The sequence below is a fragment of the Lepidochelys olivacea genome, assembly GCF_965140295.1.
Source record: "Lepidochelys olivacea isolate rLepOli2 genome assembly, chromosome: 9".
In the NCBI taxonomy this organism is placed as follows: domain Eukaryota; kingdom Metazoa; phylum Chordata; order Testudines; family Cheloniidae; genus Lepidochelys; species Lepidochelys olivacea.
Genome location: NC_140419.1, coordinates 1,499,807 through 1,525,259, shown reverse-complemented (window position 1 = coordinate 1,525,259; position 25,453 = coordinate 1,499,807). Strand labels below are relative to the sequence as shown.

The 25,453-nt window shown below is 54.2% G+C and overlaps 1 protein-coding gene across 1 annotated transcript in view; it reads right to left on the bottom strand.

Moving 5' to 3' along the window:
- Nucleotides 1-1,594, bottom strand: part of ATP13A3 (ATPase 13A3) — a 132,580-nt gene extending 130,986 nt beyond the window's left edge. The window contains exon 1 of the mRNA XM_084639271.1: nucleotides 1,441-1,594. The gene's annotated coding sequence lies outside the window, so the exon portion shown is untranslated. The remainder of the gene's footprint in view (nucleotides 1-1,440) is intronic.
- Nucleotides 1,595-25,453: the final 23,859 nt, after the last annotated feature.

Here is a 25,453-nt window from a genome sequence, read left to right as displayed (position 1 = left end):
ATGCAGCAGTTATAAATTGGTTTGTGATCCTTCAGGATGAGGGAGACTATGTAAGCACTTCAGGTCTTGACTACCCACAAAAACGGTACTCAGTTTGAACAAAAAACCTGTTTTAATTAAATCAGTGTAGCCCCCAAGTGGACCCTCTTAAATTGATACCAGAACACTTTGTATCAACATAGCCGAGGACTGCTCTACATCCGAGACTGAAGCTGAAACTGTAGTCTTTCAGGGGTGCGGAAAACCCCGCGAGTGACAGAAGTTTTCGTGGGGAGAGGCCCAGCAGGCAGAGCGCTCGAGGGCCGGGAGGGAGCCCGACAAGGGCTGGTTATTTTTCATCGCCGGGAGAGCCCGCCCCGGCCGCAGGGCTGGTCTGCTCGGGCAGGGCGCAGCGCCGCCGCAGCCCCGGCCCACGGGCCGTGTGGACACGCCGAGGGCGGGACAGAGGATCCCGAAATCCAGAGTCGGGGCGGGGCAGGCAGGGAGCAAGAAACCCCCGAGGTGAGGGGCCGGGAGCCGCAGCCGGGACAGCTCTTCAGGCTCGAGTCAACGAGCTTCGCCCCGCGTCTGGCGGCGGCCCCGCCGGGGCGAGGGGGCCGGACCCCGGCGGGGCAGAGACGAGGGGCGGCCGCGGGGGCCGGACCCCGGCGGGGCAGAGACGAGGGGCGGCCGCGGGGCCCGGACCCCGGCGGGGCAGAGACGAGGGGCGGCCGCGGGGCCCGGACCCCGGCGGGGCAGAGACGAGGGGCGGCCGCGGGGCGAGGGGGCCGGACCCCGGCGGGGCAGAGACGAGGGGCGGCCGCGGGGCGAGGGGGCCGGACCCCGGCGGGGCAGAGACGAGGGGCGGCCGCGGGGCCCGGACCCCGGCGGGGCAGAGACGAGGGGCGGCCGCGGGGCCCGGACCCCGGCGGGGCAGAGACGAGGGGCGGCCGCGGGGGCCGGACCCCGGCGGGGCAGAGACGAGGGGCGGCCGCGGGGGCCGGACCCCGGCGGGGCAGAGACGAGGGGCGGCCGCGGGCCGAGGGGGCCGGACCCCGGCGGGGCAGAGACGAGGGGCGGCCGCGGGCCGAGGGGGCCGGACCCCGGCGGGGCAGAGACGAGGGGCGGCCGCGGGCCGAGGGGGCCGGACCCCGGCGGGGCAGAGACGAGGGGCGGCCGCGGACCCCTCCCCAGCGGAGCCCGAGCCTCGGTCTTCCCGCGCCGGGGCGCTGACAGGCCGCGCGGGGCCGGCCCCGCCTGAGGCCGGGAGCCCGCGGACAGGACAGACCCGGCGCGGCCCGGCCCCCGGGGGCGGCGAGCCCGAACCCGAGCCCGAGCCCGAGGCGGCCCCGCGCAGCCACCCAGCCACCCCCCCGCGCGGGGCCGGGGCCGGGGCCGGGGGCGGGCGCGAGGCTCCACCCGCCCCGCACGTGCTCCCCGCGCGCGCCCCCGCAGACTCACCCGGCGGCGCGGCGGCCCCTAGCTCAGCCCCATGGCCGCGGCGGCGCGCGCGGGCCGGCTCCTGTGCAGCGCGCGGGCGGGGAACCGCTTCCAACCGGCTCCGCGCACCGGAGCGGGCGGGGGGGGCAGGACGTGACGTCAGCCCGTTACCCGCGGGGGGAGGTGCCGGAAACACCCCCCGCCCCCCGCGCGGGGCTCCGAGGGGGCGTTGGGGGGGCGGCACGGGGGGGGGCTGGGATGGGGGCGGGGGCGTTGGGGGGCGGCACGTGGGGCTGGGGTGGGGGAGGGGCGTTGGGGGGGCGACACGGGGGCGTCTGGGATGGGGAGGGGGCGTTGGGGGGGCGGCACGGGGGGGTCTGGGATCGGGGAGGGGGCGTTGGGGGGCGGCACGGGGGGGTCTGGGATCGGGGAGGGGGCGTTGGGGTGGCGCGGGGGGGTCTGGGGTGGGGGAGGGGGCATTGGGGGCGGCACGGGGGCGTCTGGGATCGGGGAGGGGGCGTTGGGGGGCGGCACGGGGGGTCTGGGATTGGGGAGGGGGCGTTGGGGGCGGCACGGGGGGGGATGGGATCGGGGAGGGCGCGTTGGGGCGGCACGGGGGGGTCTGCGGTGGGGGAGGGGGCGTTGGGGGGTGGCACGGGGGGCGTCTGGGATGGGGGAGGGGGCGTTGGGGGGCGGCACTGGGGCGTCTGGGATGGGGGAGGGGGCGTTGGGGGGCAGCACGGGGGGCGTCTGGGATGGGGGAGGGGGCGTTGGGGGGCAGCACGGGGGCGTCTGGGATGGGGGCGGGGGCGGCACGGGGGAGTCTGGGGTGGGGGAGGGGGCGTTGGGGGGCGGCACGGGGGCGTCTGGGATGGGGGCGGGGGCGTTGGGGGCGTCTGGGATGGGGGCGGGGGCGGCACGGGGGAGTCTGGGGAGGGGGCGTTGGGGGGCGGCACGGGGGCGTCTGGGATGGGGGAGGGGGCGTTGGGGGGCGGCACGGGGGGTCTGGGATCGGGGAGGGGGCGTTGGGGGGCGGCACGGGGGGGTCTGGGATCGGGGAGGGGGCGTTGGGGTGGCGCGGGGGGGTCTGGGGTGGGGAAGGGGGCATTGGGGGCGGCACGGGGGGCGTCTGGGATCGGGGAGGGGGCGTTGGGGGGCGGCACGGGGGGGGTCTGGGATCGGGGAGGGGGCGTTGGGGTGGCGCGGGGGGGTCCTCAGGCAGAAGTAGGTACTACTTTAGATTCCTAGAGGTCAAGAAGCACCTTCCGTAGCATAAAGAGCAGGAAGAGTATCGTCCTTGACTGTTCTGCTTTGCCCCCACTTGGGGATGATAGAATCTTTTCAGACTGCAAGGAAAAGCCTTCAGAGCTGTCACACTTCTTTGTCCCTGGGAGACACTGGTACAAAACTGGGTTCTTGTGACTTTCTGTTCTTCCTTCAGCTGCCACCTTCATGCTGAGCAAAGTGTAGGCTCCGGCTGGCCATCTCCATGCCACACTGTAGTGTTGTGGAGTTTCTGCTTGGTGAATCTTCCCCTGCACTAACGTTTTTTTTCTCTCACCCCACCCACACCCAACTTTACTGTGATTTTTCTGCCTCTCGTTCCCTTTCCTCGCTTGGAACATACATCGGATGCTCGGTGACCTCTGCTTTTCTTTTCCTTGTAGACTCTGTATGGGGAGCCTGGCCTGTGTCTCTGCGATTGTCCTGGTCTGGTGATGCCATCCTTCATCTCTACAAAGGCAGAGATGATCTGCTGTGGAATTTTGCCTATAGACCAGATGTGGGACCACGTTCCACCTATCTCTCTAATATCCTTTGCTCGGGGTTTGGATATTATGATCGTAGATTCACACACCTTCCCATCTGGATCTGGTCTGTAAATAATCTGAATTGATTCAAGTCTCTCTACTTAAATTTAGTATTATTCCTAAATATGCTTTCCATGCAGGAAGTTCTTTTTGGCTCTTTCCCTACACAGACCAGTCCTAATCTTGTCACTGTCTGTCACCATACCCTTCACAAGTTCCTTTAAATGTAGCATTCTCTTACTTGTGAATTATATTGGCCTGTTCGTCTTACAGAACAATAAAAATTCTTCCTCCCGGATATGTACTTTCTCTCCCCTAAGGTAACTCATAGACTATATATCAACTCCAGCTTTCCCACACACAACGTTGTCTTTTACCTGGTGAACGCACTAGCGTGCCGTAAGACAATGGTCAGGCTGCCAGTGGGCTGTGCACACTGCACACACTGCTTATGCTGACAAATGATGTTTCATTGTTATTGTGGTCCCCCATCTGCCTTTATCCACCTGTTGTCTCTTGTCTCTGACAGAATGTACCCCTGTATTCACACATTATTGTAATAATTTTTGTATAGAGTATGCCTTGTAAGGTATTGTTTGAAAACTCATAATTTTCTGATCATTATTGTCTTGGTAAAATATGTTTGTGGCAACACTGTATGTGAGTTATAAGATTCCACTGTATGGTGTTAACAATGCATGTTCTAAATCCCAGAGCCCTGTCCAACCTGAGGTTGGCAAACAGGTCTGCCCTAAACAAAAAAAAGTGCACTCTGCTTAATTTGCATTTAAGCAGTAAACAGAGTCATCAAGCAGAAAGGGAAACAAAGCGCAAACCGGTGAGGGGGAAAAGCAGCAGGGAACATTCTTCCATATAGATTCTTTGTCTCCTGGTGTCCAGCTGGGAATGTTTTTCAGGAGAGGGACTGAAACTATAAAATGGAGGGACAAACACCCCAAGGCCCCCCTCTCTCTCTCCCTGCCCATCGCATTCACTGCGCCTGAAGTGACCAAGGAAGAAAGCATTGGACTCTGGAGAAGGACCCCTCACCTATGGGGTTGGGTGAATCAGACTGCAGAAAGCATCTGGTGAGAAATTTTGCTTGAATGTGATATAGTTTAAGTTATGTGTTAATAAACGTCTTATCTTTATTTTTCTTCTAACCATTTCTGACTTTTATGCCTCATTACATGCACTCTCGTAAAATCTCTTTGAAGTTAATAAACTTGTTTTAACTAATCCAGTGTGTTTAAATTGAAGTGTCTGGGAAACTCCATTTGGAATGGCAAGTTTTGTGCATATTATTCTATTAAAGGGAATAACAGATTTAATGTAACTTGTATTTTCTAGGAGAGGACTGGGCAGTACAGGACATACATTTCTGGGGGGAAATCTAATACTTGGGGTGTGTTGGGGTCACGCTGCAGTATAACCGAGACTGGTGAGAGTCAGAATGTAACTCAGGAGTGGCTGGCAAGCTGCAGTTACACACAGACACTCAAGGTGTGGCACTCATGCTGAAAGGCTGTTTGTGAGCGGCCCAGGTGGGAGCTAATTCAGCAAGGCATTGTAAGGGCAGGGGCTACCAAACCACCTCCACCCCCACCCCACTGGTCTGGATTGTACCCTGGTATGTCACAGTCTCATACTTAGATTGTAAACTCTGAGGGCAGAGACCACCTCTTTTGTTGGTCAGGGCCTCTAGGTGGTACTGCAATATGAAAAATCATTTGGCCTTAAGAATATTTGTAAGGCCTGGACCCTATTACACCTCAGATCATAACTTATATCGGCACCCAAGGAGATCAGTAACAAGTTGTCAAGTTTTATACCAAGTAAACACTCAAATACTCATAAATTAGAGTAAAGCAAAATACACGTGTTACTTTTTCAAACATTTTTCAGGCTGTAGGTGAGCACATCCTGCCATGCCTCTTCTGATAGAATTTTATGAAAAAAATTCAGTCGTTTCAGACACCTGTTAGTGTCTCCTGTCCTGAGCAGGGGTGCTGGAGTCTGACTGAAAGCTGCTGTTCCAGGGTCAGATCCTGTACGGATGAGCTTGAGCATATCCCGGGCCTCTGGGTAGATTCTGGGGTCTGCCCCCTGCAGTCTAGTTGGTGGCATCCAAAAGTGGACCAGGCTTCTGCCTGATCAGTCCATCTTGGGGTGGGGTTTACTCCTTTGCGTAGAATAGGCCATGTGACCCCCCCCTCCAAATCAGACAGGCCTGCGGATGCACCAGAGGCCATGGTCTCGTCTCAGTCGGTGGAAACATGGCTCTGTTGGAACTGCACTACCAGGTTCTCCCCTGGCTGCAGCTGCCTACGGGACCCTCCTTAAAAGGCCCCATACTGCAAGGCAGTATTGCCTTTTCTATACAAGCTCCGGGGGGCAAGGCAACAATGTGTATTCCTGTCCCCTTTTGCTCTACAACCTGCCCAATCCCTGCGTACTTCCTGCACTTTCTGAGACCAGCAGAGAAGTCCTGGCAGGATCCAGTGAAAAGGGGGAGGGGAGAAAAGTGATTCTGTTGAGATGACTGACTCTATTTTTTTCCATAACTAAAAAGGGGGGAGGGTCAGATGTGGGGCCACAATACCCCAATTGTTTTTCCTGAGCTAAGCCCCTTGCACATAACCATAACAATGGAACCTTCTATCAGCTGTGTCTTTCAGGCTCCATGGTTGGCAACCGCAATGTCCTATGATATCAGGCGCTGGGTGAAACATACTGGAAATTCATACATCCTCCTGGGAGTGAGTGCAGATGAAAAATGCCTAGGAAAATGTGGAATTTGATGGTCAAGATGTAATCAGGCCACTTGCATTCATGAAGGAATATGGCATATCCCATGTGAAAATGCAAATGAATAATTTACAATCACAGTTTTATTGTTTAAAAAAAGAGGTCATGTACAACTGAAAAACACAAGTCTTTAAAATCTCATTATAATGCTCCTTAAGCCACATTGGAAAATCTTGAATTGTTAAATGATTTATTACTGCTTTTTTGCCAGAACAGCTTATAATCACAGCAACAAAGTAAATTGTACAGAATACCCAGAGATGCCAGACATTGCCCTTTCATATCACCCTGACTCCCGCGCCCTTATCCTGACACCCAATTCTTCTTAGGTTAAAATAGTCTTGATAGTTATTGCTGTTAGAACACGGGCATATCTAATAGGTCACATGTCTTTATAAGCAGTCATAGTGGGAGGGGGAATTCACTACTCCATTAACTAGAACAAAGTTTTAAATAGCTACGCTTCGTAATAGCTTTAAAAAAAAAAGTGATTTCCCCATTCTCAGGAGCTGCTGAGAACAGACAATAAACAAGATCAAGCCTGTGTCTTCACGCTTTCTTTCTCGGTGTCCTTTGCACATGGAATACCCTCCTCTAAAGCCACCACCTTCTCCCCACTCAAGCCAGTCCACAAGACTTGTTTCTACCATGATGCCTATTGGAAATTGCTAGCAGCTGGGGAGAGGTCCAATGGGGTTTGCTCATATTTACTCATTTTTTTAAAAAAGCTTTTAAACTACTTGGGACTATCAAAGTATGCCCATGCTGTAGCCAGCCTATGGAAGAGTGTGATCTTAGCATTACCCATTTTCCCCTTCCCTGCTGGTATTTGTTACACTGACTTGTAGTGTCAGGTCTTAGGTCACGTTGTACATTCTGTAGAGCAGGGACTGTACTGCAACTTCCTGTCTGCACAATATCTGGCACAAACAACAGGCCACCACCTGAGGTCTTCGGCTATTCGTACCATGGTAATGCCCAAAGTGCATGCTGTTGGCTTGGAGAAGTAGCAGATTCTCTGGGGAAGGATGGGGTTGGGTTTTGGTACTAATAATCCCAACGATGTATGATTGTGTTTTATCTCATGGGGAGGGATACCACAGCTCCTCCAGGAACTAAAATCCATGGGGGTGGGGGGGGGTTAATTAAGGTGAGTTGTGGAAAATGGCTGATTTCTGGTATGTTAAGTAACTGTGTAGGGATTTTATATATATGTTTCTGTTATCATGCTTTTGTCCTATGAATAAATGTATTTTGCTTTGGAAGAGCTGTGTGATAACTTGCAGTTGCTGGCACACCCTGGTCATTATCAAAAAGAGGATGGCTCTAGACTGTTCTCAGTGGTAGCAGATGACAGAACAAGGAGTAATGGTCTCAAGTTGCAGTGTGGGAGATTTAGGTTGAATATTAGGAAAAACTTTTTCACTAGGAGGGTAGTGAAGCACTGGAATGGGTTACCTAGGGAGTTGGTGGAATCTCCTTCCTTTGAAGTTTTTAAGGTCAGGCTTGACAAAGCCCTGCCTGGGATGATTTAATTGGGGATCAGTCCTGCTTTGAGCAGGGGGGTTGGACTAGATGACCTCCTGAGGTCCCTTCCAACCCTGATATTCTATGATTATCCTTGGAGAGAGAGAGCACAGGCAGACTAATGGCCTTTAGGGTAAGGCAGGGGGCTGTGCACCCTTTAAGCCCTGGTCTTAAGGGAGTGGGGCAGGGACAGGGTCCCTGCCCAGAGACAAGTGACATCTGGAGACCTGAGTGGACACACCTGGAGTGCACCACAAAGTGTGTGGGGGCCGGGGGGAGAGACATGGGCAGTTACCCTGAAACTGGGACGACAGATCTCTCACTCTTGCCTGTTGAAGCTATTCTGCTTTATAGAAATAACTGAATATTCATGAGGCAAGAGCAAGTGAGAGGGCAGCACAGGCAGACTGCTGAGCATTAGGCCTGTCAGGCATAACATTGCCCCATTCCCTGATGTCTGGGAGTCCCCTTGCTTTTGGGGACTGATGCAGCCACCCACACTCAAGCAGCAAAGCACCTTATTATGGGCTACATTCTCACACCTTACTCACAATGGGCAGTACCAATGGGTACCACATGAGTAATGGGGATGGAACCTGACCCTTACTTTTGCAGCAGTCCTGCAACATTATTGATTAGCTTAAAAGGGCTTGGGACCCATTTATCCTAGACATTTCCAGATGATTAAAAAAAAGTGGGCCTAGAGACAGCTCAGGCATCAAACATCCTAAGTGAGCCTTGCTTATGCCCCAGTTTTGCACATTTTAAAAACGTAATGCAGTGCCAGCTGCCGAGAAGTGGTTTAACTCCTGCAGAGGAAATTTGCTCAATCAAAGAAAATTTGCTTTCAATGGAAAAATGCTGGATCCCCAAAGTTTCACAGAGTTCTTAGATCAAAAGCCATCCCTACCTACACTGGTCGTGGAAACGATTCTTGCACCCCCCGTGGTAAATACCTGCTGTGGTTTTAACAGTAGGGAAGGAACAAAGCAAGAAGGATTATAGTTACTACAGCTAAGAGGTTTTGTCAGCTGACTGAGGCTGGTTGTGTAATCCTGACTAGTTTTTATACAAACAGGACAGTCGATTATTAAGCATCTACCTACCCACTCAGCCTGCTACTGTAATGCCATTGTGCCTTTCTTTATTTCCATCCATTCCAATAATCCCACACGCATGGCTCTTGGACACTGTTTCCTTGTATATATACTCTACATCTTCATTTTTGTACCATAGTTAAATAAAGTAGCCTTTAGGACTGGTGTCACCCACGCAGCCTTCTAGATCCAGGACCTTTCACTTACTGATTGCATGGACAGTCCCCACGTAGCTGGACTCTTATTCCTAAGCCTCCCCTTCCAGTCTTCCTGCCCCCACCCCAGGCCTTGAAACACACTCTAATGCAGTCTCCGTCAGCCTCAGGCACCACTTCACTAGAAAACCGAATTGTCTTGGTATCGTAGAAAGGGCTGATCGGTGGATTAAGCAGGGGCCTGAGATTCATGACTTCCAGCTCCGGCTCTGCCGGTGTCTCCCTTGGGGTTAAGTTACCCAGGGTCACCTCTCTTCTCAGTGCCCCATCTGTAAGAACTTAGGGCATGTCTACGCTGCATGGGAGAGCGCCTCCAGCCCAGGCCCACACACACGAGTAGGGCTTGTGTTAGCACACTGAAATGCTGCCTGGACATTGCTCAGGCTCAAGCTCACCCCCTCTCCTCAGGCCAAGAGCACACGCTCCAGCCCAAGCGACCCCCCTATTTTCAGCACCCTAGCACAAGCCCGACTCACACAAACCTGTGGCCCTGGGCTAGGAGGCTCACTCCCAGCTGCAGTATAGACGTACCCTTAGCTACCTGACCGGGCTGTTGTGTGTCCTAGTTACTATCTGCGAGACCCCATGGCTGTGGCAATCGCCCAGATTAGTAATTATCCAGGAAGCAGGTGGTGGTGTATGAGGGTCACCTCCACCAGAGAGGGAGTACCCAGTCATCTCTTCACTAAGGGGATTCATTTTTCTTTTGGACTTCAAGCTACACAAACCCACTGAGCCAGCTCCCGTGCTGACATACAGCCCACGCAATCCCATTGTAAGCACAGAGTTTGACCTGTTGTACTTTGCACGCACACCATGCTCACCACCAACCTTACGAGACCAGGACATGCAGGACCCACACAATGCAGGGTGGTGGATTCATTTTGTTGAATGGCATTAAACTGCCTTTGTTGCTGAAGCAACCTCCTGAAGACACGCACTCACCGTGGCTGAGCCTGAGGAAACTGTTGTCTGCATTTTTCCCCATGCAGTATTCAAGCTGAAAGGGGACAGTAGGGTGGGGAAGTGGGCTTAGCTGTCTCTAACAGAGATCATTCCTCTCCATAGCTAGTGTCAAACCATCCCCATTCCCACCAAGGATGACTTTATAACAGTGCTTTTGGAGAGCATGGTTTTGCCTTTGGAATACACTAGACCAGGGTTCTCAAACTTCATTGCACCATGACCCCCTTCTGACAAAAATTATTACATGACCCGGGGTGGGGGGGGAGGAGGAGGGGCAAAGCCTGAGACCGCTCGAGCCCTGCCCCCGAGGTGTGTGTGGGCGGGGGGGGGGGCAAAGCCCAAGCCCCACCGCCCCAGGCAGCAGGGACCAATCCAAAGTCCCAGGCAGGGGTCCTGTAATCTGAACCTAACACCCAGGGATGAAGCCCTCAGGTTTCAGCTTTGGCCCTGGATGGTGGGGCTGGGGCCCAAGCACATCTAGGCCAGCCCTGGTGACCCCATTAAAATGGTGTCGCAACCCACTTTGGGGTCCCGACCCACAGTTTGAGGACCGCTGCATTAGACTATACCAAGTGGCATGCATTTCCTAAATTTTTTCCTGGCTGGAATTTTCCTCAGACCACATTCCCCATGCTACAGGGATAAAATTCCCCTTTCTGAAACTTTCCTAGTTCACAAAAAGAAAAGGAGGACTTGTGGCACCTTAGAGACTAACAAATTTATTTGAGCATAAGCTTTCGTGAGCTACAGCTCACTTCATCGGATGCGAATACAGACTAACACGGCTGCTACTCTGAAACCTTTCCTAGTTCAGACACTGCTCCTAGGAAGTGTTTCTTGCAGTAACTTACTCTCACACACACACACCCCTTATAACAGAAGGAGATAAATATCTTCATGTGCTTGCTGAAAGAAATATGTGCTGAATAACTGCAGTATCTAATGCCGGAGAGATCCTTTGCACTGGCCTCAGAGGTGTAACACAGTGAACTTTACAAACATTGTGCCATTTGCCAGTCTGAAAATAAAGTCATCCAGCTCCATCTCTTGCTACCAGTAAAGGCGATAAATAGTCTGGCAGGGGAATTGTGCAGCCAGGAAGAAAATTGCTACCCTCTACCATCGCCCACTTCCCAGTTTAATGTCTACTGCTGACATGTTTAGCCTGCTGGCCAAGATCCAGAGAGGTATCATTTTAACAGATGATCCTTGACAGAGGAAGTAACTCGATTCTGTCCTGGCAGGAGATTGCAAGCAATGCTCTCAAGCTGGTTTCCATCCATAGCTGCTAATGGAGAAAGTAGAAGAGCAGGGCTCATTTTCCCTTGACATTGCACTATTCATCTTCTAGAATTTTAATTCAAGAGAGCACAACTACACCCATGTATCGAAATCAGGGCCACGGATTTCATTCGTCACAGGATGTTGCTGCTGTGTATCTAGTGAGAATAGTGCACAGCCACCAAGCCACACGTCATGGGTCAGTTCACCACACCCTGCTGCTATCCAAAAGTGACTGAAGGAGGTTTTAAAGCATGAAACAAGAAAGATTTGAGGCCTATTTTCAGCATACACAGCAGTCAATGAGAGGACAATGTGTACCCCAGCACTCCTCATGTTGGGCCCTGAGCGAAGGACCCCAACACATCTCTTGTACGGTATTCTGGAAGAGGCACATAAGAATATAGACCGGGGTGGCCAGCCTGAGCCTGCGAAGCAGCCAGAATTTACCAATGTACATTGCCAAAGAGCCACAGTAATACGTCAGCAGCCCCACATCAGCTCCCCACTTCCCCACTCCCAGCGCCTCCCGCCCACTGTCAGCACCCCCACTCTGCTCCCAAAGCCTCCCACCCCTCCCAGCCCTGCTGATCAGCGCCTCCCCCCTTCTCCCGATCAGCTGTTTCATGGCATGCAGGAGGCTGGGGGGGGGGGAAGGAGAGAGGGCACAGCAGGCTCAGGGGAGGGCACGGGAAGGGGTGGAATAGGAGCAGAGCCTGGGGCAGAGCCAGGGGTTCAGCAGCGAGCACCCCCCGGCACATTGGAAAGTTGGCGCCTGTCGCTCCAGCCCCGGAGTCGGTGCCTAGACAAGGAGCCGCCGATTAACGTCTGAGGAGCCGCATGGGGCTCCGGAGCCACCGGTTGGCCACCCCTGGGCTAGATCATTTGAACGACAGATACGCTACAATCCCAAACTGAAAAATCTCACCATTTAGCTAGAGAAAATGGAGGCTAGCATCTGGTAAAATGATCAGACTCTGTGATGGAAGACAGCACCCTGGTCTGGTTCAACAATCCAAGGAGAAAGGATTGGAGCCCTAAGCTGGAGAAACATTGGGACAGACTCTATCCCAGTGGTTCTCAACCAGGGTACGGGTACCCCTGGGGGTAGGCAGGGCTCTTCCAGGCTTACATCAACTCAGCTAGAGATTTGCCTAGTTTTACAACTTACTCCACACAAAGCACTAGCGAAGTCAGGACAAACTAACGTTTCATACAGACAATGACTTGTTTCTACTGCTCTCTGTACGATACACGGACATGTAAGTACAATGTTTACATTCCAATTGATTTATTTTATAATTATATGGTAAAAATGGGAAAGTCAGCCATGTTTCCGTAATAGAGGGGCTGGGACACTTTTGTCTTTTCATGACTGATTTTGTAAGGAAGTAGTTTTTAAGTGAGGTGAAATTTGAGGGTACACACGACAAATCAGACTCCAGAAAGGGGTACAGTTGTCTGGAAAAGTTGAGACTGAGCCGCTGGTCTATCCCATCCCAGCCCAAATAAATGAAGTGGGGTACAGGATATAGTTGGGTCCCAGGACTAAATTGAAATTACCCCTAAAGACCACTTGAGGAGGTATCAGGAGGACAGGGTTTCAGCTTGGCTGCCCCCCAAAATTGAGCATAGATACAGAAACTGAGGCTGGAAGGGTTGTGACAGAAATGAGTTCTCTGTTAGACCCATATAGACAGGTTCATCTCTACCAGCAAATTTCACAGAAAGAGATTTTTCCTCTACGGCTCACTGAGAGAAGCCCCTCCTGGGTGCTTGAAAGGGGATTGGGCAGGGCGAGAAAAAACTCCTCAGGGATTTGGACGGGAGTAAAAAGGAAGAAGGCTTTCAAAGCACAGCAGTCTCATGAACTCTGGCGGCATTTTCAGCATGTTGCCAGTCAGCGACTGTGGTGTTCCTAGAAAGGAGGACAGAATGCGTTGGGCAAAAAGAGACCAGTCTTCCCTGCGCAGTAATAATTAAACTGCTATTGCAGAGCGACATGAAGGCCCATCCTACAGCTAACTGTAGTTACAGCTTCCTCTGGGCTGAAATTCTGTCAGCTTTGAATCAAACCCCAGGTAAAAGAAGGGGAGGGGGGTGGTAAATGCAGGATCATCGTAGTCCTTCACCGGTCTTGCCTACATCTATCCCCTTTCCCCAGGTTCTCTCCAGTGCTTGGTCCAGTCTGGATTTCAGTGACTAAGTCCCCTCCCAATCCTGGGAGACCTCTCCACAGTCCAGTGGACTCACTGCAAGAAAACCACCAGCGCAGCAGGGCTGAGATCCCCCTCTGAATACGATGCAGTCTATGATGCAGTAGCTGCAGCATCTGTAGCTGATTGTGTCCAAGCCCTTCTCTCTCCCCCTGAATCTTAGTGCTCAGTCTGGGCGCAAGGCACTTAAGTCCCAGCTTCAGGCTTTGCTGCGATCCACAGAACTCCCGTCAGACACCGCCGGCCCCTACACTCGCTCAGCCCCAAGTGACCACGGTCCAAGCTCCCCTGGCACCTGTGTCCTGGTCACGCGCTGCTGCTCCCATTAGCACCTGGAGGCCCGGGGCCTGCCTAATTCACCCACTGGGGAAGTGGGTGGTCACTACCCTGTCTCGCGTGCGGAGCCTGAGCCAGTTGGTGTGCTCAGAGGCTGCTGTTGGACCAGGGCCCCGTGTAAATCAGGCTGCTGCCCAAGCAGGAGGAGGTGCTTGCTGCTGGTGCTCAGCTTAGCCCCAGGGTTAGAGCACTTGCCTGGTTCGGGAGAGCCCCAGGTCTGATTCCCTGCTCTGCTTGAGGGGAAGACGGGATTTGAACAGGGGTCTCCCACATCCCAACCACTGGGCTAAAAGCTGTCCCATGGGCACCAGAACCAGCGCCTCTTCCCTCTCCTCCAGCCATTCTGCGTGGAGCCAGGCAAGCGCCTGCCTCATGCCCACAAGAAACACCCGAGCTGCCTGGCTCCAGGGGCAGGTTTCCATTCATGGCTCAGAGCCAGGCGCCTCCCCAGATGTGGGTGCCAACCTCTGCAAAAGGGGCAGGGCTTAGCACCCCCTAGTCGGTCAGCAACTCCCATTGGCTAGCTTAAGGGGCTTCCACCAGCCAAGCCTGTTGACTTTTGTGGATCCCATTCTAAAGGGCTCTGTCTCTGCCCCGCTGGGGAGCCCTGCTCAGCTGGGTGGATTACAGTCTGCTCCTGTGGTTATCTAGGCCCCTAAAAACTCGGCGCCACGATGCTGGGCTTTGGAACACCTGAGCCCCTTCTTGGATCCAGGCCCAGAGCATCCAAACTCCCCCCCACCACACACACACACGGGTTTGGCTTTACTAGGAGCTCTGACCTTATTCCCCAAGCCTGGCTTCCCTGAGCTCCTCCTCCAGGGCTACCTCTGCCCCACGGCGAGGCTCCCAACCCCCGTATGCCCTGTTTGGAGCTAATGGCCCCCTGTGCCGGCACGATGCAGGAGTATTTATCCCACCCTGTCTCTCGGTGCCTCTGGGCTGTAGGCAACTCCACAGCAGGGCCAGTGAGCTGCTCACCAGGACGTGCTACGGAGCCTGGCGACACAAGCATCCAAAGATGTTCTGGTGGCTGGTTTACAGACGCTCTGCGATCGAGGGGTTACAGCAAGGACATAGAAGTCTGGATGCTTGGGTTCTCTTTCGAGCTTTGACATCCATTCACTCTGTGACCTTGAGCAAGTCACCTGTCCTCCTTGTGCCTCAAGCCCCCAGGCAAGCCGTGAGGGTTAATTAGTTAACACCTCTGAAGCACTTTGGCAGGTGTTTGCTAAGGAGACTTTCAGGAACTGCCTTCCCTCCAGGCCTTGTCCGCCACCTCAGGGAGGTGCTCTTCACCCCACTGGGAACCACCAATGCTTTCTGCATGTTGATGGCACCTTTCATCTCCGGAGCGAGGCAGCCCTTCACCAGCACCGCCTCACCACACTGCTGGGAGCTCGCCTCTCAACCAGCCAGCTAGGAGACAGCTCGCCCGCAGCCAGCGCATGCCTCCTGGAGATGCCTGGTGCAGAGGGCAGCCTGGCCTCCCCCTGCTCAAATATCAGGAGTCAGGCTACCCGCAGTCAAGGCATTGGCTTCAAAACCATGAACTAAATAAGTGAAAATCCTGGCTCTTGTCCTGCGGTCTGAGCCTTTCGGCCACACAGGGGTCACCTTTCCCCACAAATGCTGGAAATGTCATTTTCCTCCAGAAAGGCTAAGACTCTCACCTGCTCGCTTGGTGCCAGGCGCTGGGGCTTTCAGCAAATCACCAGACTTGCTCTAAAATCCCAGGAGCTGGCAGGATCATGGCCAGTCATGGTGAGCTTTGTTTGAGTCTCTTGCTCTCTTCCCAGGCCCCCACCAACAAATGGCCCCTCACCCCCCAGGCACAGCTGTGACAAAGCAGGACCGCTCAGCAGATCAGGCTGCTTTGATATTTTCCCCACACTGGCAAAGTCCCCATTTGTAGGGTGAAACCAGGGCTCTGCATAGGGAGGCCCGGGGGTCCTCTGCAGCCCTCCTGCCCCGCCCTTATGAACACAAGAAATGACTAATTCCTTTTGCAATTACACCTGCCAGAAGCAAACTCTTCTGCCTCCTTAAGTAGTTTCCAGGCCTGCAGCTGCTGGGAGGATTACTCCAGATAAGCCCTGCATAGGCCCAGGTGCGTTCTAACCGAGCGATGGGCCAAGGCAGCTGTTCTGCCCCATCTAGCTGCATGTGTGTGGTGCTGCCTGGCGGGGTGCGCTCCCAAGGGCCTGAGCAGGGGTGGAGGAAAGTCCAGGTGTATTTTTATGGGACACCTTTGTGGGCCCCCAGTAGGAATCCCTTCCTGTGCTTCCATGTGAGGTGCCCTGGGGCCCTGTGTGCTGAAGGGAGGTGGCCAGCACCTTGGCCACGGGCCTTGCCGCTGCAGATGATGCACCAAAGACCTTGGAGCTCTGTAGGCAACTGTGAGTAGACCATCACTTCTGGATGTTGCAGAAACAGCCCAGCTGCTCCAGTAAGCAGTGGGGAGAGACCCTCTGTTCCCCACTCCAGCCCTGCAGCACCCACCCTGGGCCAGGGCAGAGAGGGGAGAAGAGCCCCTGGAATGCAGGAGGAGGATCAGTGATGGGCAGATGTGGGAAGGAGAGTTCCTTAATAAATCTGGGTGAGGGGGCGACGCTAATTGTCTCTCTCGCACGCACACAGAGAGGAAGGGGGGCAGAGGCTCAAAAATCAAGACAGATCAAAAAGGCGACTGAGTGATTATAAAGAAAGGTGCTCAGCTTCCCTGAGAAATCAGGGAAAGAGCCGCTTGTCACACGGCCACTGATCAGTCCAGGAGGGTTCGGAGGAAGTAGCTTTTCACTTCGCGAGCCAGAAAGAAACAAAGAGAGTCGTTCTCATGTAGATGGAGAGGAAGCATGAATATACATCAGTGAGATCTTGATATAATACAACCTAGCATGGCCCCAGGACCCTTCCTAGGTGACACGTCTTTTTCAGTCCTCTTAGTGGCCCTTGATGCTTAGGGGACCGTGTCCACACTTGAAGCACCGGAGCAGCCCGGTTACAGAGCTGCAGCTTCAGTGTAGATGCTGCCCGCGCCGATGGGAGGGCGTCTCCCATCGCTGCCGTTAATCTACCTCCTGAGAGAATTCTTCCGTCAGCCTCGGGCCGTCTACGCTGGGGTGAGGTCAGCGGAGCTACAGCTCCGGGGCTGTGGATTTTTCACACCTCTGAGAGATATAGCTGTGCCAATGTATGTCTTCAGCATAGACCGGCCCTAAGTGAGTGCCCATCACCACACTATCTGGGTGCATTTGAAACCCTTAAATTGGATCAACGAACGTTTCAAAGACCATGAACAAAACACACTGCTGCCCACAACTTTTAACCAACCAGCCAGCTAGGAAGCCTGGAGTCCATCGTTCACTCAGCGGGAAGAGACTAGAAACACTGTGACTTAGAGCTCGTCCTGCCTGCGACCAGGAAGGGAATCCACGAGGGGCAGACCTGCTGGTGAGAGCTCCTAAGCCCCACTTCCCACCAGCTCCCCCTTGAGATGTGGTGCTCCAGCCACCCAAGGAGTTGGAGATGGGGGCAGTCCTTAGGAGAACCTGGCACCTGTATGCAGCAGTCTGTTGAGATCCCGGGCAGTCGCCTGCCAGCCAGCACACTGGGGAGGGGTTTCAGCACCCCGGCCCCCCAGAAGGTGGGCAGCCGCATTCTGAACGAGGCGGCTTTGTCCCAGGCAAGAGTCTAAACCAAGGGGTAACAAAGGATCTGGTCAGGCCAGATCCACACAGGAAAGGCACCAGTGCAGTCTCCTGAAGCCCATAAGTAAAAACAATCCTTTCCTGGTGACCAAACAACCTGGGAGTGCAGTGCAGGGAGCAGCCGAGGATAAGCCTGAGCCTGCAGGCCAGTGGTTGGGTAGATGTCTCAATCAACAGAGCACTTCCACCACCATGACTGTGCCTGAGACTGTGACCCTCAGCACCAAAACCACAGGCCTCCCTCCACTGAAGCAGTGCCCAGATTAGCTGGCAGCAGTAGTAGGCCCTTACCCACTATGTGGAGCAGGTGCAAGAGGGGGCCACTTGACATGCTCAAGGTCGCTGTCAGGTGAAGCTCATCCCAAGGACTCAAATCGCCACCTGCATGCTGAGCCTGCCACCTCCCCAGTGGGCTAGAACGAGGGTCCTGCGGTGCAGCCCTGCGCTGTCTGAGCGAGAGGGTCGCAGCTCAGTACCTGCACCGCGGGCGTTGCAGCCTGTATCGTCTCACCATGTTGCCCAGCAGTTGCTGAACAAGGAGCTGATGGAAGCGGGCCCCTGGGGAGGAGAAGGCTCAGCACTGGGCGGGATCAGTGCTCCCCGAAAGCATGGGGCCTGCCCCTCCACAGCGAGGGCCTGAGGTCACGGCACCAGGCTGTCATCAGTGCCAAGAGCTGCTGGGATCGTGGGCAATATCTGCAAGGACGTCTAGCCTCTGTCCATTGTCTGCGGAGGTGGCCAGCTGTGGTGCTGGCTCCATTCCTGTCCCACAGCCTGCGCTGCGGCTGACTGCCCGGGCACAAGGGCCCTGAGGATGTTTGGAGCTGGCCAGCCACCAGCTTCCTCACAATCATCCGCAGAACGGGGAGCTTCGAGCAGGCGGCAGCTGGCCAGGACACTGACATCCAAAGTCAGTCTCGCCTGGCTCAGGGAAAGCCTTGTGCAGGAGTGGGGCCTGGAGGCAATGAACAGGAGTGAATGTCAATGGTGCAGCCCAAAGGTCTGCCCCCAGTGCTCAAAGCCATTTAGGACCAGAGGATCCCAGAGCTATGTAAGCACAGCAGCTGTAATCCGTCAGCCCGTGGAGCAGCTTGCCTGTGAGTGCACCCAGGTAACTCACCAAAGTCTGCGTCAGAGCCCCAGCAAGTACCGGTGGGAGTTCCTGGCTCCCAATCCCGCTGTCAGCCCACGCCTGGCTCCCAGCGTGAAATGCACATCCATGCTCAGTGCATTGCTGCACACACCGCTCAGAGGCAGAGGCCGTAGGAGAGCGGCGTTCCCTTTGCAAAGAGTTCTTCAAAATGAAGGTGGCCTAGCACATTCCCACCCCAGGCCGTTGTTTGGAGAAAGGACAGGAAAATATCATCAGGGCATCGAGTGGGGGTGAAAAGGCAGGAAAAAGGAAAACTAGATCTTTTAAACTTAGCCAGTAAATGCTGCTAGATTGACTTTGCCATGGAGCGTGTGTAGGGCCACGTCAACAGTTTAGTTAGCGTGGCTCACGAAGATAATGATATGCCAGAATTCAACCCGCAGAAAATGAGGCCACAGTAGGCCACAGTCACGCCAGATGGCCATGCCTTCAGCAGCAGGGCTGGGCATCATCCCCCTGAGAAAACCAACTGCAGATAACTGCAAATCCCAAAGGCTTGTGCTAGGACACAGAACGGCTTGTCACCACCCATTGTGTTATTACAAGCCAACATCCTTGGTAGACATTTAGGGTCAGAAATTGGATTCTGACGACAAGGCCATTTGCTCTCCTGCACGTGAGGGTCCTAGTGGCCCCGTCGCTAGCAGAGCGCAGCTGGGCTCTCAGGACGGCTCGTGCACAGCAGCGGCGAAGTGGGATTGTCTATCGAGGGACTTGCAGCAGCTTTGGCTGGGTACACACAGGTGTGTCCTGCTGGCAGGTCTGTGCCTGAAGAGCGAGATAAAAGTGTGCGGGTGGCTGATGATAAGAAATCTTCTTTGGCCCTAAGAATCACTTGTCCCAGGGGCATGAAATGTTGGGAGTACACCGTGTTTCCATGCTGTAAATAGGACAATGTTTATCCACTTTCAGAGGCGTTGTGAACTCCTCTGATGGAAGATGCTCCATATGTGCAAAGCACTAACACACCGCATGGGATTAACTACAGCCAATGAATGGAACAGGCAATGCGTGTGACCTGCTGAAGGGGATGACTGATCAATCACTGAACAGAAGTGATGGGCTGGAAGGGACCTCAAGAGGTCATCGAGCCCAGCCCCCTGCGCTGTGGCAGGACCAAGTAAACCTGGACCATCCCTGACAGGGGTTTGTCCAGCCGGTTCTTAAACACCTCCCAGGACGGGGATTCCATGACCTCCCTTGGAAGCCTGTCCCAAAGCTGAACTCCCCTGAGAGTTAGAAAGTTGTTTCCTAATGTCTAACCTAAATCTGCCTGGCTGCAGATAAAGCCCATTCTTCTTGTCCTACAATTGATCACTGTCCTCTCCATAACAGCCCCTCTGATATCTGAAGAGTCTCCTCGGGTCCCATCGCAGGGTGCTTTTCTGAGAGCTAGCCAAGCCCAGTATGCGTACCCTTTCCGCAGGCTCAGGCTTTCTAAACCCGTCATCATTTTTGTTGCTCTCCTCTGGACTCTCTCCACAACTTTCCTGAAGAGGGGGGCCCAGAACTGGACACAGTCCTCCCGCTGAGGCCTTACCAGTGCTGAGCAGAGCAGGACAATCACCTCCCGTGTCTTTATGACATTCTGGGGTACAAACCAGACGAGAGATGGGCTGTGTCATCCCTGCGCTGCAACCTGGGGGACCTCACAATCTAAGTTCCCTCTAAGCTGCACGGCTGTGCGGCCGCCTAGCAGTCTATCAAGTGCTGCACATTTCAGGTGCCTCTCCCCCCCGCGCCGCACTCCTCCTGCCCTCTGCCTTGGAGCCCCTGGCCAGCTGCTCCCGGGAGCCTCCTGCTCGCTGTGCAGAGTGGAGGGGGGAGGGAAGGGGGGCACTGATGTCAGGGTGTCCCCGCCCCTGTACCCCATCTCTGGAGAGCTGGGGCGGGGGCATGACAGGGCTCAGGAGTGGGACGTGGGAGGGAGCTTGCTGGCAGCTGCTGCTGTGTCTGAACAAGCAGGTTTCAGACTGGTGAGTGCCAATCTACTTAAAGGAGCAGCACGTGTCTCTCACACATTCACACACACAGTGTCTCTCTGTCTCTCTCTCTCACATGCACACTCTCTGTCTTTCACACTGACCTCCCAACACATTATTGTTGTTACTTCTTGGTACTTCCTGCAATGCACATATATTCTCTGTAATTTTATTCTTTCAAAGTGGTGTTATTTGAGTTTTTTGACTGGTCTATGCATTTCATAATTTTTATTTCTCTCTTACACTTAAATTTAATTATTTGAGTAGTGAGTTCTAAAATGCCTAACCTGTTCTGGCTGGAGTAATTATCCCTATGGTAACTTTTTAAAAATTTATATTTTATCTAGGTTTTTTTGTTTCTCCTGGTGGTGCACATCTGCACATCACCTCGATATTGGTGTACATAACAAAATTCATTCTGCACATGGATGGAAAAAAGTAGAGGGAACATTGCTCACGATGCTTTACTGCTGTCACTCCCACCTGGGCTGCTCATAACCAGCCTGCCACCATGCAGGTCACCCCCTGACTGTGGATAGCCACAGCCCTGGTCCAGCAACTCTGACCCCAGGAGCCTGTCAGCAAACACCAGCCAGATCCTGGCTCCCAGCAGCCTTGGTTACTATTTGTGGGGTGACCCCAACACACTCCCAGTCTCCAATTCCCCTCCCCCAAATGTGCGTTTTGCGCTGTCCAGCCCTCTCCTGGACAGGTCACACATTTCAGGTCTGTTGTCCCTCTAAGGGGATAAATATCCAAGAGTTTGCTACTTGAAAGGGAGTGACCCATACAATGCACACAAACAACAATGGATTAGGTTCGATTAAAGAATAAAACATGTTTGTTTAATTACAAAGAGACAGATTTTAGGTGAGCACAAGCACAAGGCATTGAAGTCAGAAATGGCTACAAGAGACATAATGATAAAACACTTTCTAGTGCTCAAACTTAACAAGCTAGACTTGGGTCGAGGTAAAATTCTTACCACGTGTTCCCAGTAACAGGGCTGATGCCCAAAGTTTCAGGCCAGCTCCCAAAGGCTCTTTCTTCTGTCTTCTTAGCTGAGAGAGAAACGGATGGGGAGAGAGACCCTTGAGATGGTTTTGCCCCCCACTTTATAGTCCAGGCCCCCTTTTGAAATGCATTTTCCGAGATAAAGTTCATTCCTGCTGTGAGGCTGGAGTTATGGAGTCTCACCGTGAAAGAGGTTCCATGCTGTTTGCTAAGATGCAGATGTGTCTGTTCTCGCCCCTCTTCCTTGCCAAAGAATGGCCACTTGACAGGTGGTGGCCCATCAGCTTTGATGACACCTGGCTAGAGGCAACAGCTTGTCCTTTGTCTTTGAGAAACTGGTTTCCCCAGGCTTGTCTGGTAACCACATTTCAGACCCAATTTCGGCTTAAGTTTATAACTCTCCATAGAATGTTACTACACCTTTCATCATGGTATTGTTATTGACCAGTGAGTTAGTAGTATTCAAATGATACCTCACAAGGCATATTTTGTACAAAGAGTATTCCAGTAGTGTGTAGGGTGTGAATACAGGGGTGCATTCGGTCACAGTCTTGTATATGACACTTCTGTTAATACACCCTGGGATGATATTAGCCTTGTTCACAGCGGCATCACTTTGTTGCCTCATATTCAAGTTCTGATCCATTAGAACACCCAGATCCTGTCCAGCTGTGCTGGCCCTGGCCAGTTAGTCCCCGTTGTGCAGTTATGGAGTTGCCTCAGAGCAGTACTTTGCACTTGTCTTTATGGAATTTTATCTTGTTGATTTCAGACCAATTCTCCACTTTATTACAGTTGTTTTGAATTCTAATCCTGCTCTCCAAAGTGCTTGCAACCCCTCCCAGTGTAGCGTCATCTGAGAATTTTATAAGCATGCTCTCCACTCTAATGTCCATAATAAGTTTGGTTCCCTGAGCTTCATGCCCTGGAGATTAGTCTGGCGTCTTGAATCTGTTCCGCTTTTCTCTGTCCTCTTTTAAATCCCTCTTTGAAACAGTGTTCTGCTCTAAAACGGGGCTTTGTGAAACCAGCCCCTTCTGATGCAGCAGGCCTGCCCTGGGGGAGCAGGGTGGGAAGGCTTAGACCTCCTGGTCATTCAGGGACAGACATTTGCACTGGTCTTGCCCAGATCGCGCACAGCGGTGAAGTCTGAGCTGCAGCTTTGCAAATAACATAACCGGGGGATTTTCCATAACTACAACAAACAAAAACTCATTGAGGCAGCAAAACAATTCAGGGGGCAAGAGACTAAATAGTGACAGGAGTGCCCACACTGAGCGAGGGCATGGCAAAGAGAGCCGCATGCCTGCCCTCCTGGAGGTGTGCGTCAGGGCAAGCTGCACGCTCCTGGAGGGAGCAGGCAGAGCGGAGCTTTAAGCAGCTGCTCTGATCTTTAGTTCCAAAAAAGTGAGGAGACAAAAACGGCACCACCACAGAACAGAAGCACGTGGCTCATGGCTGAGCAACGAACGTTCACTTAACCAGCAGGGGGTGCGGAGAATGGAATCGGTGTTTTGGGCCCAAGGCATTCTGGGTGCATTCCCAGCACCCTTTGGGGCTGGCTCCTCACTCCTCTTTGCACCCATCTTCTGCTATGTGGGTTCTTTCCCCTGCAGGTTGCTTCTGAAGCAGGCTGTCTCGTGTTTGGGGGACTGTTCTGATGTGGGCGTAGGGGCTTTAAAACGTGCAGTGTTTTAATAATATTGCTTGGCACATCACACTGGAGACTCTCAAAGCATTTTACACAGGAGGGTAAATAGCTCTCCCACCATTTTACAGATGAGGAAACTAAGGCACGGGGTGGTCAAATGACTTGTCCAACCCGCAGTGAATGAGTGGCAGAAATGGGAGTTTGTCTTGGCTAAACCGATCCCTCATCTTTGCTGGCTATTCCCACACAGCACAGCCCAGGAGATGGAAACCACCTTTCCATGCTCTGTTACTCCTAGAATTTTCTTCTGATTTGCAGATAGCTGCTGGGACAGAGGCTCCCTGCCCGTCCCCTGGAATCCCAGCCCCAGCTGGAATGAAAAACTGCGACTTGCTCCCACTAAGCCCAGAGAGGCCAAAATTAGCCTCTCTGCTGTGTGTGTTTTGGGGAGGGGAGCCGCAGCTGTCTCTCAGGAAGGGATTATTGTACTCCCCGGCCCTGTCTTATCGGGGGAAATGAAAATGGGACATTGACAAATTGGTTTGGTTGCAGCTGGAATAAGCATGTGATTTTCCGTAATCACCCACGGAGGCTATTGTTCCAAGCGGTGGAGGGGCTGGGGGAGCCTGGACCCGCCCGAGGTTAAAGTGCACCCTGAGCCCGGGCAGGGCTTGCTCGCTCCTCATTGTGTTCACAGCCGGAGCGCCCTGAATCCGGGCCGCATGAGGCCGAGCCCGTTATCACTGCCCGGCAAGCGCTGAGCAGATTACATCGCCGGCAGGAGAGCGGGGACTCGAACTCCTTTGCAAGAAGAGATTTTATCAGCAGCTTCTGGCACCGAGCCACATTCCTCTGGCCTCGGCTGCTGGAACCAGAGCCACCCGGCGCTCCTGACACAATAGCCATGGGGCGGTTCTGCCTCGCCCCGGGGCTGCTCACAACCTCTGACAATGCTGCAGCCACTCTGGCGGGGCAAAGGGAGGCTGAGTGCAAGAGTTACAGGCTCAGAGAGAACGAAGGGTGCCAGGCTTTTCCTTGGGCACCGCAGTACCTGGGCATTGGGTGCTAAGAGACAGGCCGAGCGTCGGCGCGAGCGTCCCGTGACCACTCTGGGGCATGCACACGCCTGACAGGGCCCAGGCCTGGGTGAATGGGAGCCAGGAATTCCACCTCACCCCTCCAGCCAGGCCCCAGGAGAACTGCCGATGAGCTCCAGGCCCTTCCCCGTGCGAGGCAGTGGGGTCTCAAAATGGGCAAGGATGTGCGGGATGTGAAACCGGGGTTCCAGCCCCAGTCCATCCAGTGACGTCCATCACCTCCTCTCGCCACTTCCCGGGACAAGCAGTGCCTGTCTGAGTGTGGGGGGCACCTCCTCAGGACCAGCGGGATGCTCCTCTAACACTGCGCTCTCTGGGGAGCCTCACCACGCCCCCGGCAGGTCCCAGCCCCAGCGCTAGCCCCAAGAGACTTTGTCCTTGGCTAGCTCCCAGGACAGGAGCGTAATGAGCACGGGACGTCCCAGAGCACAGAGCTCGCCTGCCAGCTACCCACATGGAAGCACAACAGGCTGTGGAGAGGGTCGAGCCACCCCTTTGGTGGCCCGGGATAGGCACCCAACGGTGACATGAACTCACGCCAGCTCTCAGGGCTGGAATCCATCTGGGGCCGAGCCACATGGGGCTGCATTCCCCAGCGGCCGGGGGTGGGGGGTCGCCGCACCCCGGGCATAAGTTATGTCACTTCCACAAAGCCTGACCCCGTTTGTGATGTAGAGTAACTAGGCCAAGGGCAGACGGGGGCAGGAGGCCTACCAGCCAGGGCTACGAGGCCGGGGGCCGGGGCACAGCCGACATACAGAACCTCTTTGTGTCACCACTTACATAACGCCGGCCTGTGGCAGGGAAGCTGGCGGATCCAGATCTCGCAGCAGCAGCGTGCCTGTCACGGGCTGAGGCTTGCCCAATTCAGAGCCTGGCTACAGAACAGCACCTGCACCAAGCTGGACTAGGTATTTTCCCCTTGAAAAACACTGCACAGGGAACTCGTCCCTTAGCCTCCACCAGCACCGGGGGCCACGGCTTCGAGTCACCACATATGGCCGTTGGGGCAGGCATGGGAGCGGTTGTGGCCGCAGGCCAGGGCAGACAGGGGCATACATTCCTGCTATGCCAGATGCTGACAGACAGGGACACCCCAACGGATGGTGAATATTGTAAAGCCCCTCACCCCCTTCAGCCCGTGGCCCCCGCGCTCACAAAAGACAAGTC